Source organism: Notamacropus eugenii, chromosome 1, assembly GCF_028372415.1.
Source record: "Notamacropus eugenii isolate mMacEug1 chromosome 1, mMacEug1.pri_v2, whole genome shotgun sequence".
Taxonomy (NCBI): domain Eukaryota; kingdom Metazoa; phylum Chordata; class Mammalia; order Diprotodontia; family Macropodidae; genus Notamacropus; species Notamacropus eugenii.
Window position 1 is genome coordinate 401,600,750 of NC_092872.1, and position 18,657 is coordinate 401,619,406.

General features: G+C 38.1%; 1 long non-coding RNA gene across 1 annotated transcript in view; it reads right to left on the bottom strand.

Annotated features, from left to right (window-relative positions):
* Positions 1-252: 252 nt before the first annotated feature.
* The window catches only part of LOC140518626 (uncharacterized), a 31,102-nt gene continuing 12,697 nt past the window's right edge, over positions 253-18,657 (bottom strand). Inside the window, exons 4-6 of the long non-coding RNA XR_011971970.1 lie at positions 5,992-6,100; positions 3,066-4,612; positions 253-2,178 (exon numbers count right to left, since the gene is read on the bottom strand). This is a non-coding gene — a long non-coding RNA (uncharacterized lncRNA). The remainder of the gene's footprint in view (positions 2,179-3,065; positions 4,613-5,991; positions 6,101-18,657) is intronic.

Sequence of the window (18,657 nt, forward strand, 5' to 3'; positions counted from 1 at the left end):
TTAATCAGCCAACATGCATTTATTTAACACTTATTATGTCCCAGGATCTATGCTAGGTGTTGGACTTACTCAAGGTGTTGCAACTAGTAGATAGCAGAACTAGCATTTGAAATGTTTTATATCAGGATGAAGGACAAGACCAATGCACCAAGTCCTTTTTTTTTGCAAGACATTACCCTAGCATGTGATGCTCTTCTGAGATAATCTTACCAACAAAATCATTAGTTCATGGCTTAGATGACAGTACGCAAAGGCAAAAAATTCCCAGACAGGACATGGGATGATTTATTTGAGGAGAGTACGAAAGAGAAGCTGTTCAATATGCCAAGTCAACAAGTATTTATTAAGCTCCTACTGTGTTCCTATGCTAGGCTAAGAGCTAGAGACAAAAACAAAGTCAAAGAGCATCAACTGTGAATATTGTGATGGGATTTTATTAATAAAAGAATCAAATCAACTATTTTATGTCAAGGGAATAGACTATCTACATGTCATCTCATGTTTGACTTAACCCATAATTTTGGCCATAGATCCCAAGAATCCATTATGAATACCATGTTAACTTCTTTTATCATTTGGGAGTTCCATATCTCCTTTACAAAGGAAATCAATTATATTAAAATATATTTATTAAAATGTTAAAAAAAATTCATGAACTTCAGATTGGTTTTGGAGAAAGGCTGAGTGCCATCCATCTAAAGCTGTGCTGTACTAGGCATTATTTTTATGAAGAACTTGTCACAATAACTGCTGTGAGTGAGCCAAAGAATGACTTTTCCAAGAAAGGAAAGCAGCAGAAATGGCTTAAAAGCTCACAAGATCATAGATCATAGGAAAATGGATTTGGAATTGGAAGTGATGTCCTTGGAGGTCATCATGTCAGCAATGACCCAGACTGGTTAGGAAACAAATACAGCCTACACTCCAGTTACCAAATCTATAAGAAGAAGATTGATTCCCTTTGTGCAAGGTCCAAGGAGGGCCCTTGAGTCAGTGTGGTTCACCATAGAGAACACTGGACTAATGGTCAGTCAGTAGGCCTGAACTGAAGCCCTTTCTCTTTCACTAGCTCATGGTATAGCCCCAGGAATCACGGAAGAGGTGGAGGACAAGATCCTGAATTTAACCTCAGATCCTGCCTCAGACATTTAGTTGTCTACATCACAACTTTCTTCATTGCGGTTTTGATATATTATGGGTTGGCGTAAGAAATTAAATGGGAATTTGGGTGGAGTTTTGCAGAAGTCGGAGACAACGCATGAAGGCCAGAAGATAACACAGAAAAAGTTAAAAAACTCATAAATGTATAAAATATATGTGTTGTATAATGTATATGTATTGTATCATATATATTGTATAATATTAACTCACATTTTACAGTAAGGTACTATAAGCAAACCATGAAAGAAAAAGAAAAAATTGAGACCTCTTCACTGGTACAAAGGGAGGGCCAAAAAATTTTATGTGAACTTTCCAGATCTTGGAGGGCACTACACCTTAAACTCTTGTGATATAGAAGGGATAACTGCATTACAACCCAAAGCAAGCACTTAATTTCTCTGAATTTCTGTCTTCATCTGTAAAATGAGGGGGTTGGACCCTTCTAACTTTAAATATATGGGATAAAAACTAGAACTGCAACTTTGTTGGTATTAGGGAACACCCAGTAAAGAAGCTCCTTTTACAAATGCTGATTAAGATCTTCCTCTTGAGGCAGCTAATCAGGTGGTCATAGTGAATAGAGCCCCAGACTGGAGTCAGAAAGACCTGAGTTCAGACCTGGTCACAGATACTCACTAGACCCTGGGCACATGACTTTGCCTTAGTTTCCTCATTCATAAAATAGGGATGATAATAGCAACTATTTCTCAGGGTTGTTGTATCAACTGAGATAATAAATACAAGATATTAATTTTACTAACAAATAAATTTTAAAATTCAAATTTTATAAAATAAAATTTAAAAATGAATTAATGAAATTAATAAATATCTTTGTCCCTAGAACATAGTGCTATTAATGCTAGAAGAAACTTGGAGTTTTAGAAAGTTGCCCAGAGCATTCACTGAGAGGTTAATGACTTGTCCAAGGTCACACAGTATGTGTCAAAGGTGGTCTTCTGATTTTGCAGATGTCTTCCCAGAACTCCTTGCTTCTTTCCCCCAAGCCTGTTTTCTCCTCTGTAAAATGAAGGCATTGGCTTTTAATTGAGGGTTATTAACCTGGAATACTCTGCTCCCCATGGGATTTCTGAATATCTTTCAGGAGGTCTGTGAACTTAGATGGGAAAAATTTACGTATTTATTTTTACTAATCTTTGATTTCTTTTTTTCACTTTTTGTATTTTTATTTCATACATTTAAAAACCTTATTCTGAGAAAGGGTCCTTAGGCTTTTTCAGTCTGCTAAAGAGACCCATGTCATGCAAACAGTGGATAGGAGTTCCTAAACTAAACTGGATCTCTAAGGTCTAACCCTTCTGGTTCTAACATACTGTGATTCTGATTCAAAGAGGAATAGTTTTTAAAAAGACAACAACCTATAATGAGCTCCCCAACCAACATTCACACCCACAAACAAAAATCCCAACCTGAAAGACCATCATCTTCAGCCAGAACTTTAAGTCTGTTACATACACACAGCTCATGTGGCATGTTTGAAACCCCAATGTACTTCTGCTTGTATATAGAGGTTGGCATGTTTCTGCTTAACTTTTGAGTTTAGGATGTGCCTGTCTCTTTCCTAATCATGATTCTGCTCAAGTAGATTTTCTTTAGGAAAAGGTATTTTGTGTAGTGCACGGTTCTGGACAATATCGTAAGATGGGCAATTCTCTGGCAACTTCTTATCATCACTTTCAGATCCTATCTGTCCTGGCCTCCCAATTCCTTCTCCACCTTCTGTGGTTTGTTTCCAGTTAAAGGAATCACAGAATGCCAAAGCTGGAAAGAACCTTAGGGACCATGCTATTTTGATCTTTCCTTTATATACACATAGTGAAACCAAGCCTCAGAGAAGGGAAGGGACTTACTCAAAGTCACATAGATAGTAATAATAAGTCACTTACTTGGTGCTTTAGAGTTGGGTTTCTTTGATGTGTTTTTTTCTTTTTTGTATGTTTTATTGGTGCCTTTTGTTTTTGCATTACAGTTACATCCAGATATTCCAAACCCTGCCCCAGTAAGTCCTCCCTTACAAAAATCAAAAACAGTTAAATGTTGCCAAACAAAGCCTCAACTACATCTGACAGTATTTGCTACGTTCCACACTCATAGTTTTTCTCCTCTCCAGTGAGAGTCACCCTTCTTTATCTCTTCTCAGGTGCCAAGATTATTCATTAAAAGCACCATGGCATGCAGCTTGGTTTGGCTCTTCCTCCTTAGGTTGTTTCCATGAATGTTGTTTTCCTGGTTTTGCTTCATGCAGGTCTATTGTTGTTTCCCTGAATTCTTCATATTTGCCATTTCTTACAGCACAATTCTATTCTGTTAAATTCATGTAGCACAACTTGCTTAGCCATCCCCCAATTGATGGGCATTTGCTTTACTTCCAGTTCTTTGATACTACAGAAAAGTGTTATAATGACTATTTTGGTATACATGGGACCTTTCTTTCATTGACATCTTTGGGGGTGTATGTATAACGAGGAATCTCTGAATCAAGAGGGATAAATAGTTTTTGTGGTTTAGGTTTTTAAAACTTGTTTCTCACAATTATGTTATAAGTTTAGTGTTTTGAGCACTATTTCATTTTACAGATGAGGAAACTGAGGTACTGAAAGATAGTAAACAAAGCTAGTAGTGAAATTAAAATTCTCTTCCTTGGGAGATCAAAACTTGAAAACACATCACCCTCTCCACTCCAAATTCAGTTCAATTAAAAGAATGCATATATTTATTAAATGCCTAGTATGTGTGAGGGAACAGAGATATAAAGAGAGAGAAGAGGATCATTTCTAGTGGGATAGATCTGGGAAGACTTCTTTGAAGAGGTACTACCTGAGCTGAGTCTTCAAGGAAAGAGAGATTTCAATATACAGAGAGAAACTGTGATAAAGGTAAGTCTGGGCAAATGCCTAGAGTCAAGAGAGGGCAGGAACAAGTTCAGGTAACGGCTAGTGGTCCAGTTTGGCTAGGGTTGAGTATCTAAAAGGAAGCAATGGGATATGATTCTAGATAGGGAAGTAAGAGCCAGGTTGTGGAAGGCCTTAAATTTCAGAATATAAGGTCCATCAGCTACTAAATAATTGTGGGAAACTCACATAACGTCTTTGTCTACTAATTTTCTTCAAGTACAAAATGAGAGGTAACTCCTGAATTCTCTTCCACAATGGTTTATGATTCTTGCTGTTGTTACTAGGTCATTTTTAGTCATGTCCAACTCTTCGTGGTCCCATTTGGGGTTTTCTTGGCAGAAACTGGAGTGGTTTGTCATTTCCTCCTCCAGTTCATTTTATAGAGGAAGAAACTGAGGCCAACAGGGTTAAGTGATTTGCCCAGAGTCACACAGCCAGTAAGTATCTGAGGCTGGATTTGAACTCAGTAAGATGAATCTTCCTAACTCCAGGCCCAGCAATCTATCCACCGAGTCACTTCATTGTCCCTGTTGATGATCCTACAGCAGTAGAAAGAATATTGAATCAAGAGTCAAAGGACCTACAGTTAAATCCTGCCTCTCACTACCTGTGTGACCTTGGACAAGTTGTTGAACTTCTCTGGGCCTTAATTTCCTCATCTATAAAATGAAAGTGTTGGTCTAGAATCTGGCCCATGAGGTCCTTTCTGGTTCTAAATCTATGTTCCTATGATCCTAAACCCAATCTCTGATGCTTACCACCCTTGTAACCATGGGTAAGATGCCAGACCACTCAAGACCTCTGTTTCCTCATCTGTAAAATGATGTGGTTGGCCTATTTGGCAGCTGATATCCTTTTCAGTTCTAGGTCTTTGATTTTATGATTAGTTGATCAGGTTGGGCTCCCAAACACAAATTAGTGACAGTTACTAGATAAGGTCAGGCTATTACATGGAGGAATTGGAGTCTCCCAGATCTTGGACTGAGTTAGGTACTCATTTCAAAAAAATAGTTTTGCTCTTTTTTTAGGTGGGAGTGGGAATGGGAAAAGGGGAGTGGATGGGGTGTGGGGCAATAGCACCAATTCTGAGCTTAACTGAGTGACCTTAGCTTAAATTCTCTTAAGAAGTAAGTTCCAGACATTCAAATTTCATATCTGTATGAAATTTTATATATATATGTATATATGAAATCACACACATATACGTATATGTATACATACAAATTTATGTATATATAAATTATATATATACACAAATTTATATATGTATATTACTATTATTTTATATATCATACAGAAAGAGAAAGACAAACAGATTGAGAACTGGTATTTGGATAGGAATGCTGGGAGAGATCAAGGAAATGGAGGAGAGACCTTTAAGTAACCTGAACCTGAATATTAAATAATAATTGCTACCACCCAAATCATTCAAATCAGATATTTGAATCTCAATTGAATAGCAGAAGAGGCTGAGACAGAGAAAATAATTCCGCACTAATCTGTTCTTCTGCTCCCTGAGTAATACAGAAAATTACTTGGTATAACATCCAGACTTCAGAGTTTTGGAAGGCAAAGGATCATAGAATTTATCTTGAAAAGGATCACCAGTAAATTGGAATTTCAGGCAGCCTAAATACTTTCCCCTTAATTGTCTGGCTCCAAGATTTTCCCCCTTAAAATTGTAATAGTCTGACTTGAAAGGTCAAATATAAGGTGATCATAGCATTATAGATTAAGAGCTGGAAGGGACCTTAGAGGTCATCTAGTCCAACCCTCTTATTTTACAGATGAGCAACTGAGGCCCACATGGATTAAGTGACTTGTCCAAGACCAAACAACTGGGAAATGAGAGTAGGGATATGAACTCAGTCTTACTAAGAAAAAAAAAAAGAAATATCCAACATTCCTTCCACTATACCAGGCTATCTCTCTGAAGTGGTCAGCTCATCTCAGGCAGGCATAGGCATGATGGAGAGAATACCATTAAACACCTTCTTTTGTCTGCCAAGTCACTCCTCTCAAATAATCTGGAACACAAAAGAGAATGACATTAATCTAAACCACAACAGTATGGTAACAGCAGCTAATAGCAATAAATAAGTTCATAACCAAAGTTGATCAAAAATGCCTGATGTGTGGAAGCCAGAGCCCAGGGATCGTGGAGGTCAGCCTAGCAGTATAATTCCAGCATGTGCAGAAGATATGGTTGATTGCAAGTGATCAGTTAGCCCTCCCTAGAGCTTGGACATATGGCAGTAAGCTAGTTTCTTGCTTTGGATCCAAGAATTAAAAAGCTACCTTGTCTTAGCCAGGGGTGGGGAACTTGCAGCCTTGAGGCCACATGTGACCCTCTTGTTCCTCAAGTGTGGCCCTTTGGTTGAATTCAGTCAAAAGGGTGCATTTGAAGATCTACAGGGGGCCATATGTGACCTCAAGGCCACAGGTTCCCCACCCCTGCTAGACTCTCTCTGCTACCTGCCTTATCTCCTCCCAACCCCTTAAATAAATTATCTTGGTGTTTTCCTTGACCAATCCAACTAGAAAAAAATGGCAGAAACTGAACACACTTTTGGCCTGTAGTGGCAGTTTTCTTTCCATTATATAACCTTCGCCCTTTTGGGCTCCCATGGGGCACATTGCATAGACTCTTTATGGTCTCCATAATTTTTTAAATAAAATTTTATTAGTATAATTTTGAAAGGTTTTCCTCCCTATATCCATCCCTCTCTCACTTCTTAAGAGCTGTCTCCATATCATGAAGATTTTTTACAGAAAAAAATAAAATGAGGCAGAAAAATGTGCAAAACCAATCAATACATGAAAAAAATTACAATATATGCAGTGTTCCACAACATGCCTCTCTCACTTTCCATCTCAGCAAAGGAGTAGAGAAAAGGAGTCTTCTGATATCTCTTCTTTGTAGGCAAGTTTGGTTTTTGTCATTTAATTTTGCAACACTTCTTTTTTTAAACTTTATTTTTAGTTTTCAACATTCATTTCCATATGATTTTGAGTTCCAAATTTTCTTCCCATTTCTCCTTTCCCCCAATCCCTAGACACTGTGCATTCTGATTACCTCTTCCCCCAATTTTCCCTCCTTTCTATCACACCACTCCCTTCCTTTATCCCCATCTCCTCTATTTTCTTGTAGGGAAAGTTAGATTTCTATACTCCATTACCCATATTTCTTATTTCCCAGTTGAACGTAAAAAGAATTTTAAACATTTGTTTTTAAAACATTGAGTTCCAACTTCTCTCCCTTCCTTCCTTCCCACCCATCCCCACTGAGAAGGAAAGCAATACAATATAGATTTTACATGTGTAGTTATACAAAAGACTTCCATAAAAGTCATGTTGTGAAAGACTGACTATATTTCTCTCCATCCTATTCTGCTCTCCATTTATTCTATTCTCTCTTTTGACCTTGTCCCTCCCCAAAAGTGTTTACTTCTAATTACCCCATCCTCGCATTTGCCCTCCCTTCTATCATCCTCCCCACACTCCATTTATCCCTTCTCCCCTACTTTCCTGTAGTGTGACATAGATTTTCATACCAAATTGAGTGTGTATGTTATTTTCTCCTTAAGCCAAATGTGATGAGAGTAAGCTTCACTTTTTCCCTTCACCTACCCCCTTTTCCACTCCATTGATAAAGCTTTTTCTTGCCTCTTTTATGAGAGATAATTTGCCCCATTTCATATCTCCCTTTCTCCTCCCAATATATTCCTCTCTCACTCCTTAATTTTATTTTTTTTAGATATCATCCGTTCCTATTCAACTCACCCTGTGCCCTCTGTCTATATGTATATAATTCCTCCAACTATCCAAATACTGAGAAAAGTTTCAAGAGTTACAAATATTATCTTTCCATGTAGAAATCTAAACAGTTCAACTTTAGTCCCTTATATTTCTCTTTCCTGTTTACCTTTTCATGTTTCTGTTGAAGTCAAATTTTCTATTCAATTCTGCTCTTTTCATCAAGAATGCTTGAAAGTACTCTATTTCATTCAATGACTATTTTCCACCCTGAAGTATTAAACTCAGTTTTGCTGGGTAGGTGATTCTTGGTTTTAATCCTAGTTCATTTGACTTCTGGAATATCATATTCCAAGCCCTTCAGTCTCTTAATATAGAAGCTTCTAGATCTTGTGTTATTCTGATTGTATTTCCACAATACTTAAATTGTTTCTTTCTGGCTGCTTGCAGCATTTTCTCCTTGACCAGGGAACTCTGGAATTTGGTTACATTATTCCTAGGAGTTTTTCTTTTCAGATCTCTTTCAGATCAGTAGATTCTTTCAATATTTATTTGACTCTCTGGTTCTAGCATATCAGGGCAGTTTTCCTTGACAATTTTGTGAAAGATAATGTCTAGGCTTTTTTTTTTTGATCATGGCTTTCAGATTGTTCCATAATTTTTAAATTATCTCTCCTGGATCTATTTTCCAGGTCAGTTGTTTTTCCAGTAAAATATTTCACATTGTCTGCTATTTTTTCATTCCTTTGATTTTGTTTTATAATTTCTTGATTTTTCATAAAGTCATTACCTTACATCTGCTCCATTATAATCTTTAAGGAATTATTTTCTTCAGTGAGCTTTTGGTTCTCCTTTTTCATCTGACCACTGCTTTTCAGGGAATTCTTCTCCTCATTGGCTTTTTGGATCTCTTTTCCCATTTGGGTTAGTCTGTTTTTTAAAGTGTTATTTTCTTCAGCATTTTTTGGGGGGTCTCCTTTAGCAAGCAGTTGACACATTTTTCAGGATTCTCTTGCATCACTCTCATTTCTCTTCCCAATTTTTGCTCTACTTCTCTTACTTGATCTTCAAAAGCCTTTTTGAGCTCTTCCATGGCTTTACACCGATTCATATTTTTCTTGGAGACTTTGAATGGAGGAACTTTGACTTTGTTTTCTTCTGTTTGCATGTTTTGGGTTTCCTTGTCACCAAAGTAAGATTCTATAATCTGATTCCTTTTCCATTTTTTGCTCAGTTCCTTAGCCATTTACTTGACTTGAGTTCTTTGTCAAGGTAGTTCTCTGCTTCCAGTGGGGTTGGGGGGTGTACTGTCAGTCGTTAGATCTTCCAGCGCTCTGTGGGCCTAGAACTCCAGAAACAGTGGCTACAGCTGCCCCTTCTGCTGCTGTGGCTGCCTGGCAGGTTCCTCCTCCCCTTTCCCCCTGTGCCACCCTGGGGCTGGGGAAAGACCACTTCACTCTCCTGCACTGGTCCCACAAGCTTTTTCCACTGACCTTCTAATTTGTCCTTGGAGTTTTGGGGTCATGAAGTCTGGGAACTGCTACAGGTGTGAGAGATTGAGTCTCTCTAAGTCCTGCTCAGGTCCTGTCTGTGCTGGTGCAGCCCACACTGGATTGTACCCTGCTCCCTGCATGGTGCAATAGACACTTCCCAGTGACCTTCCAGGCTATCTTGGGCTAGAGATTTGCTTCACTCCATCATTCTGTGGGTTCTGCAACTCCAGAATTTGTTTAGAGCCATTTTTTACAGGTATTTGGTTGGGCTTGGCTGGAGCCCTCCAGAAAGTGCATACTGTTACTCCACCCAGCATTCCTTTTCCATTATTTAATGGTTGCTGTTCTTTTTATTTATACTGTAGTCATTGGATAATATTATTTTCCTGACAATTTTATTTTAATTCTATACATATAATTATGTATAACAATATTCTATGCAACATTGTATATTATACAATATATGATTTTACATTTTGTTTGAATTTTATTGTATTTTGTCATTATTTTATAAACCTAGCTGGTTAATTTCACTTAGCATCAGTTCATGTTAAGTCCTTCCATGTTTCTCTAGATTCACTGCATTTGTTGTTTCTTACAACAGTAATATTCCATTATATTCATGTACTACAATTTGTTTAGCCACTTTTAAACACTCGTATATAAATGAACCTCAGTTAGAATGAACACTTAGGGCATCTTTGAAAATGAAGAGATGGGGAAAACTAAAGGAAAGGCAATGGGGAACTCCAGAGGGGAGGGAGGAGGGAAGCTAGACAGAGAAAGCTCCCAGCACCAGCCACTAATTTTGGTAAAACAGCCTCAGTCTCTGGGGACACAAGTTGATGAGTGTGCCATACTACTCTTCCCCCACAGTGCCTGGTGGGGAAAGTGCCCCCAAAAGACACCTCCTGAGATGCCTTCAGATGACTCTGATTTCTTTATTTAATAGTTTTGTAATAGTGCCTCCACCTTCATTTGTGGAAGAGAAATTACAAAGACCCGCAAAGGGAGATAATTAAGAATAAGAATTTAAAGAGGGAGGGAAAAGCCTAGAGATCTTATAGTCCAATCCCCTCATGTAAGAGATGGGAAAATCTAGACCCAGAGAGTGGAATATAACTTGCTCAAAGTCACTCAGAGAGTAAATATCAAAAGTGATATTTACAATCAAGTCTGCATAGGAACTGTCACATTTTTATATTTGCATCCACAATACTTAGCGCAGTGTTTGGTACATAATAAACATTTAATAAATGCTTCATTCATTCATTTATTCTTTCATTCATTTGTTCATTCCTTTGACTCCAAATTCAGTGTTTTTCCCATCCTCGTCCTCTCCTTTGACATAAGTCACAGCTCTTGTTGGAAGACTCTGTGCTCCCCAAACAAAAAAAGACGTAAGCTCCCATAGCCCTAAAATGTTGTAGAGGCCAGTTCATCTTCTTGATCTTGTCAAAGGCTAGCTTCTTGGATCTTTGTTTCTTCTATGCTCACATTATATTCAAAATTGTTTCTAACTCAGTTCTAATGTCTCTAGATTTCCAAAGCCCATGCTGCCCTCTAGAGGACAAAGCTTTTGGTTCAAGAGACTGATCTGTATTCTCTCCAGGTTTATTACCAAAATGGATAAAATAGTCAAGGACAGCTTGACCCCTGGATTTAATAAGGAAAGAGCGACACTGAGGGGAAATCCTTGTTCCTTCGGCTCTTTAGATGAACATGTTTAAAAGAACATCTCTGTGTCAGAGAGATCATTTCCTTCCCTCATCCTTTTTGAGTCTGGAAACTAGATTAGCCATATTTTGTTTCAACACATTTGCTACTACCTCCCTTGCCTGTTCCCCCACACAAGGGACCTACAGTTCTGGCTTTGATTTCTTTGGAGTATATACCCCCACTGAGTCCAATGGCATGTACAAGTTAGTGACTTTGGATTTGCATTCTGGAACTAAATTTCCAGAAAAAAAAAATGTGCTTTTTTACTTTCCAAACTACCATATATATCCTTTCCTTCATAGGCCCATAGGATTTAGAACCAGAAAGAAACTGAGGAACCATTTAATCTAACTTTCTCTTTTTTTAAAAAAAAGATAGATGAAGAAGTTGAACTCTGAGTCAAAAGAAGAATGACTTGCCCAAGTTTCCAAAGCTAATTTGCAGCAGAACAGGGATTTGAACATAGGCTTATCTGATTCTAAGGTCAGTGCTTGTCTCAAGGCAACGTCACAGTTTCCCCAACTGAATTGGAGCTAGTGTTATATCTCCAGTCCTACTTTCTCCTCCTAGTCATGTTCCCAGGATACAAAGCAGTCAAAAAGTCTTAACTTTTATAAGAATTAGGCATGATTAGACCTTGATGAACAATTTGTAGGACCTTAGACTTTGGAGACATTGCCTTGCTCTGGGCTCGGTAGGCTTGAGACCAATGCATAAAAAGATTGGAACTCTAAAAAAGAGTAAATATGTACAAACATATTTATAGCAGCCCTTTCTGTGATGGCAGAGAATTGGAAATTGAGGGAATACCCATCAATTAAGGAATGGTTGAACAAATTGTAGTATATGAATGTAATAAGAATACAATTATTCCATAAGAAATGATGAGCAGGCAAATTCCAGAAAAACCTGGAAACTTATATGAACTGATTCTGATTAAAGTGAGCAGAACCAGGAGAACACTGTACACGGTAACAGTAACATTGTGCGATGATCAGCTTTGATAGACTTAGCTCTTCTCAGCAATATAATGATCTAAGACAATTCCAAAATACTCACAATGGAAAATACTGTCCACACCCAGAGAAAAGGCTATGGAATCTGTATGTAGATCGAAGCAGACTATTTTATTTCTCTTTTTTTCTTTCTCTTGATTTTTCCTTTTGGTTCTGATTCTTCCTTCACAACATGACTAATGTGGAAATATGTCTAATAGGATTGTTCAGGTATAGCCTATATCAGATTGCATTCAACATATCTAAGGGGAAGGAGAAAAAAATTCTGAACTCAAAATCTTATAAAAATGATTGTTGAAAACTACTTTTACATGTAATTGGGAAAAAAATACTATTAAGTGGAGAAAAATGGAAAGATCAGAACTCTAACTAAAGTCCAGACTCAGTAGACAATTGCCCTCCTATTCTAACTAAAAACAGAATGTCAAGTGTAACTGACAAATTCTTATTTACCCCTTCACTGAAACCAGAATGTCACCTTGAAAATTGTCTCTGAAGATTCAGTTGTTCAGATGGAAGAAGCAATGGGAAAACCCTAGGTCTGGTTCATGTCATTACTCAGTTAAAAACACAAATCTTCAGTGGCTACCTGTTTCCTGCCATATAAAGTTCATATTTCTTTTCCCTGCATTCAAAGGCCTTTACAACTCGGAACCCCTTTTATAACTTTATCTCATATTGTTCTCTTTCATATATTGCATACTCTTTTTAATCTGGTCTATTTTCTTTGCCCAAATATTTCCTCTATCCACCCTTTTCCCACATGATTTTAAGGGAGGGAAAGAATGGGGGAGAGAGGAATGGAAAAAAAGAGTAAGGAAAGAAGGGAATTAGAAAAGAAGGAAAGTTTAAAAAGTGAGGAAGGGAGGAAAAGAAGGAAGGAAGGGAGTGAAAGACTTTTGTGTGGATTTTACCAAGGGAGGAAAAAGAGATGAGTTGGTTTGATCTTTAGACTCTAAGATCTGGTGATGTAAGGGGTAATTCTGACCTGTTAGAATTCAGAATAGTCCTTGTAAGATAACGTATCATATAATGAGCAACTTATCATTTGGGTGATGAAAACTGCACATACTGAGGCAACAAAAAGAAGTGATTCCTTCCCTTAATAGCCAAGTGACTGGGCAAATTATTTAATCACATTAAGCCACAGCTGATTCTTCTGTAAAATGGAATAATTCTACCTCACTAGGCTATTGTGAAGGTCAAATGAGATTATAAGATTTAGAATCATAGAGGATCTTAAATATCATCTAATTCTACTTCTTCAGTTTCACTAATGAGGAAACTGAGGCTCACACAAAAAAACCTTCAAATATTTCACCTATGTGTTCTCTTAGGCAAGCTAACCACTCCTAGTTGTTGATCCTTGGATGACATGGTCTCTATTTATCATCCTGCTTACTCTCCTCTAGGGGCACTTTTTTGCCCTTTGTCCTTAGCCCTGAGCCAGGGGAGGTACTATTACCCTTGAATTTATCCTGGAGTTACTTCTGATCCCCTACTTCAATACCATCTGGTTGCAGTTGTTTTTACAGAATGAGCTAAGAAATATAAATACAAACACACACACACACACACACACACACACACACACTCCTATTTCATCTCTCTCTTGCCTTCAAGAAGGCACGTTGTCAATCAATATGGATTTCTTAATCACCAGTGTATTCAGGGGAATAAAATTTCTTTTGGTCTGAGCAGGTATGGTTATCCCTACCCCTTGCTTTAGATACTGGTGCCTCAGCCCTAGAACTGTTGGGTGTGAACATTTTTTATTTTGATAATTTATTGATCTGTTTTGTTTTGACATAATAGATACTTCTCAACAACAAACTCCTTTATTCAAAGTCTACTAGTTGAAAATTATTAAGCAAAAATCCCTAATAGGCAGCTAGGTGATTCAGTAGGTAGCAAGGGACTGAAGTCAGGAAGATCTGAATTCTGACCCAGCCTCATGCCCTTAACTAGCTGTGTGACTCTGGGCAAGTCACATAGCTTATCAGCTTCATTTTTTAAATCTGTGAAATTATACGTAACATATGTATGTATGTATGTATGTATGGATATAATAGCACATGAGAATCAAATGAGATCATCTATGTAAAACTAAAATGACCTATAAATGTTAGCTATTATTATAGCTAATTGTATGTGTCATCTTCCACTTTTGAAGATTGTCAGTGATTAACCAGAAAAAATGCTCTGCATTTGGATAGCATGATGTCCACATTGTCTGTTGTAATTAACCTGAGTTTTCTTTTGAAGGAGGGGATGCCTCTTGTGTAGCTGTTTTTTAAATTGTTTTAATCATCATATAGATTATTCTTTTTGGCTCTGCTATCTTCGCTCTGTAGCAGTTCATACGTCTTCCTATGTTTTCCTGCATTCTTCAAATTCATCATTGCAAATAGTACAGTGATATTCTATTACATATCTATTACTACATCTATTCATCCACTCCTCAACTGTTAGACTCATATTTTGTTTCCAGGTTGTTGTTATCATAAACAATACAGTTATAAATAAATATATATGTACCCTTGTACTTTCTTAGTCTCCTCACCCTGTGAAGCATAGGAATGTCTGAGTCTTACTTTGGAAGTGAAGGACATTAACGATCAGCAGACCCCATAGTTACACTCTGTTTCTTTTTACTGCCTGAATCAGCAATACAAATAGCTAATATTTATATAACTTTATAAATATTATTTCTCTTGATCCTGAAAACAATCACTATGAGGTAGGTGCTATTATTATCCTCATTTTTCAGATGAAGAAACTGTGGCTGAGAGAAGTTAAGTGATTTACCCAGGTTCACACAGTTAATAAGTACGTAAGGCAAGAAACAAACCCAGTTCTTCTTGACTCCAAGTCTAGGATTCTATCTGTTACACCACAAGAAATTAAGTGAAGTTGAGTGGCTTGAAATAAGGACCAGGTTACAAGAAGAGGGCTTCCACTGTCTCACTCTGTGTTATGTCAGAAGTATATAGAACCATGAGCCCCAACTGTGTGACATAGATCTTTCATTCCTACTCTGGGAACCCAACCCTGGGTTCACAGCTGAGAGACAAGTTTGACCAGGATACAGGCACACCTGGAAATGAGAACAATCTTTGGTTCCATACGGAGCTTGAAAATAGCCCAAGAGTTAAGATTGTTGATGCAAAAACACTCTGTCCTCTGGAAACTGGATCCAGCTCACTTTGTCTCACATTTTGCCGAGAAAGATTTGCATGGGGAAGGAGTGGGGGTGTGCTGGGTCAGAGGAATTCACTCAAAATCATATGCCCTTTCCTAATGTTGAGCCATAAAAGTAAGCATCCCCATCCCTGCAGGATCTTAGAGTCATGGGATTTTTTTTGAGCTTTGAGGAACTTTAGAAACCATTTTGTCCACTCCTAACAACAATAACAATAATTCGTAATAATAGTTACCAATTATATTGCACTTTAAAGTTTGCCAAATGTTTCACAAATATGACCCCATTTGAACCTCATTACAGCCCTGTGCAAAAAGTGTCATCAGTTCCCCCCTCTCTTCCAGATGAGGAAAACGTGACTCAGAGAGGTTACCTGATTTGTCCTGAGTCACTAAGGTAGTAAATGTCTAAGGCAGGATTCAAAGTCAATTCTTCTTGACACCAAGAACAGCTCTCTGCTCTACGCACCATACCACCCCACCCAGGTGAGACGCAGAAAGGGGAAAGGACTTAGCTAGTGTCACAAAATAGTTCACAGGAAAGGTAAGATTATAGCTTAGCTAGTCAATACAATGCAATTCAATTCAAAAAGCATTTATTTAGTGCCAAATTTGTGCCAGGTCCTGTGCTAGATGTTGGGGATATCAAAGACAAATGTGAAACAGTCCCTGCTTTCCACAAACTTTCTTTCTACTAGGAGATTCAACATCTACATAGGAGTAAACATGAAGTATCTAGAAAGCAATTTCAAGGAGAGAGCTAAGTATTGTTGGATACTGGGGAAGGCTCTGTGTAGGAGGTGGCATTTGAGAAGAGCTGTGAAGCTAGAGATTCCAAGGTATAAGAGTGAGGAAAAGTGGATTCCACCTCTAGGGGCCAGTGACTATGTGTGAAGACTTGAGGGAGGGACATTCGATGGCAAGTTTGGGGAAAGGCAAACAGGCAGATTCTAATGGAACAGAGAATGAATGGACAACAAACAATATGGATTAAATCTGGAAAAGTGAGCCAGAGTCAGATTGAATAATGCCTTATGGAGTGGGAAGGGGAAAAGAGAAAGGTTGTTTTGTTTAGGATTATTTGGCTTTGCAAACAGAAAAATCTCACAGAAGTAAAGTCCCCCTGATAATCTTTAGGTCAGAATTTTCATAGCCCAGAAAGAACCTCTGAATTCATTATGAATGGTCCCCACTCTTCCTATTTACCTTAAGATCTATACAGGGTAAAGGAAGTAATCTCAGAAAGGTAAGGGCAGTGAAGGAGAAATGGGAAAGACTTTTTGCAGAAAGTGGTACTTTAGCTGACACATAAAGGAAGTTGGGGGGAATGAGGAGGGAGAATGTTTCAAGCATGGGGGACAGTGAAAATAGGGGGAATGGAGAAATGGCATGTCTTCCACAGGGCACAAGGAGACCTCCTGACAACTCAATACTGACTTTGCCCTTTAATAATGTCCAGAAACTCCTACTATGAATATGTAGTAGTATATAGGTGATCATGGCAACCTTAGGGTAGGGTTTCTTGGCTTCAAATGCCCTTCATATACTCTCTCCACCTGAAAACTATCCATCTTTCAGTGTCCAGATCAGGTCTCAACATTTTTTGTGACACTTTCCCTGACCAAGCCAAGTTACAGCAGCTTCCTTCCTTTGAGCATCCAAGTGCTTAGTAACTACCTACGTATAAATATAATGGCTAAAGCTAGGGTATTGCTGCAAATATTGAGATCTTTGTAAAAGAAAGACCTGCAATTTCACAATAGGTCAGGAGAAGGGGACTCCCAGTATAGAAATGTCTTCCATTAAAGTAGATACAATACAGCTATCACTTAGATAAATACTAGGGAATTAGTTGAGGCATACTGAGGTTAGGTGATTTGTCCAGGGTCACAGCAGAGATTTGAACCCAGATCTTCCAGATCTGAAGTCCTGTCTTCTTGGGTTTCTCTTTTTCTCTCTGTCTTTCTTCCTCCCCCTCCCAGTTTCTTATTAGTTATCTACTTCTATATTCTGTTCAATAACCAGGGATAGGAGACCATAGCTTATGTTTCTTCAAATCCCCTAAGCCCATATTGCAGGGGCATTAAGTGGGTGATATGGCCCACAACACTCCCAAGTTCAGCCTGAAAGAGATTGAAATGTAATTCTTCTCTAATTTTAATATGTTGTTGTATCAATTTTTTTATAACAAAATATACAAGCACATAGTTTTCTAAGTCAATATGTAGCCCAGAGGGATCTTTATATATGGTTTAGTGACCTCCTGCTTCTCTTAGTGTCTGACACCACTACCTTCAGGGTAGACAGTCAACAAATGTTTGTTTATTGATTTCTGAACTGGTTTTTAAGAGGTTCTTTTCTTCAGAATGACCCCTACAGTGAACTTTAGCACAAATGGAGAGAGGAAAGCACGATGACCAGAGGGAAGGGGACCTTAATTAAGTGAGAAGGTGCTTAGGTAGGAGGGGTCTCAGGTCTACAGATCCTGAGAACTGCCATTTTACAAGGTGGATGTCTATTCCATTTTAAATGTAGATACTACCTGAGGAAGGAAAGCTGGATTTGGAGTCAGAGGCTCTGAGTCTAAACCCCAACTCGGTTACTTCTGTTATGAACTTGGGCAAATCATTTCCCCATTCTGGGCTTTAATTCCTTCATCTATAAAATGAGGAGGTTGGAGTAGGTGACCTATAATGTCCCTTCAACCTCGAGATCGACATCGATAATCCCAGTGGGAAGAACACTGGACAAGAGTGTTGCTCAGTGTTAGTTAGTCTAATAAAAAACAGTATTTAGAGCAGATTTGTGTTCATGAAATAATTCTTGCCTTTGCCTTTTAAGAAATAAAAACTTTGTATAGAAGAAAAGCAAAGGGCTCCAAACAGTCTATGGCCTATCCTGGAAAGAAGTAAAATGAGTTTTTCAATGAACAAAAAGGAGAAGTTGTTAATAGAGGCTGTGTGCCTGTATTTATAGCAGTGAAGCACTGGAAACAAAGTGGGTGCTTGTTGTTTGTGAAGTGACCAACCCAGCTGTGGTAGAAGCATACGGAGTAGTACACTCCCTTTCTCACTGGCATCTAGGTCTCTACCCACGGGGTACCAGGCTCTAATGGATGAACTTCAATCTTTTCTTTCCCGGAACCAGGCCTCCATGGCACTTTCTGGCCATCTCTAAACCAAGCTATCGCCACTCTTTCTGTGTTACAGGGGAAGATTTCTATGTAGGAAAGAGATGGGATTTTTTTTTTAGAAATAACTAATATTTTTTAAAATGCATCAATTTTTTGGAAATAGTTCTTCTCTCATTTTAACTAAAAATATTAGGGTTAGGGTTGGGTTAGGGTTAGCTAAAAATAAAAACAAAAACTCTCATCGCCAGAATCCCCATTGGTTCTGC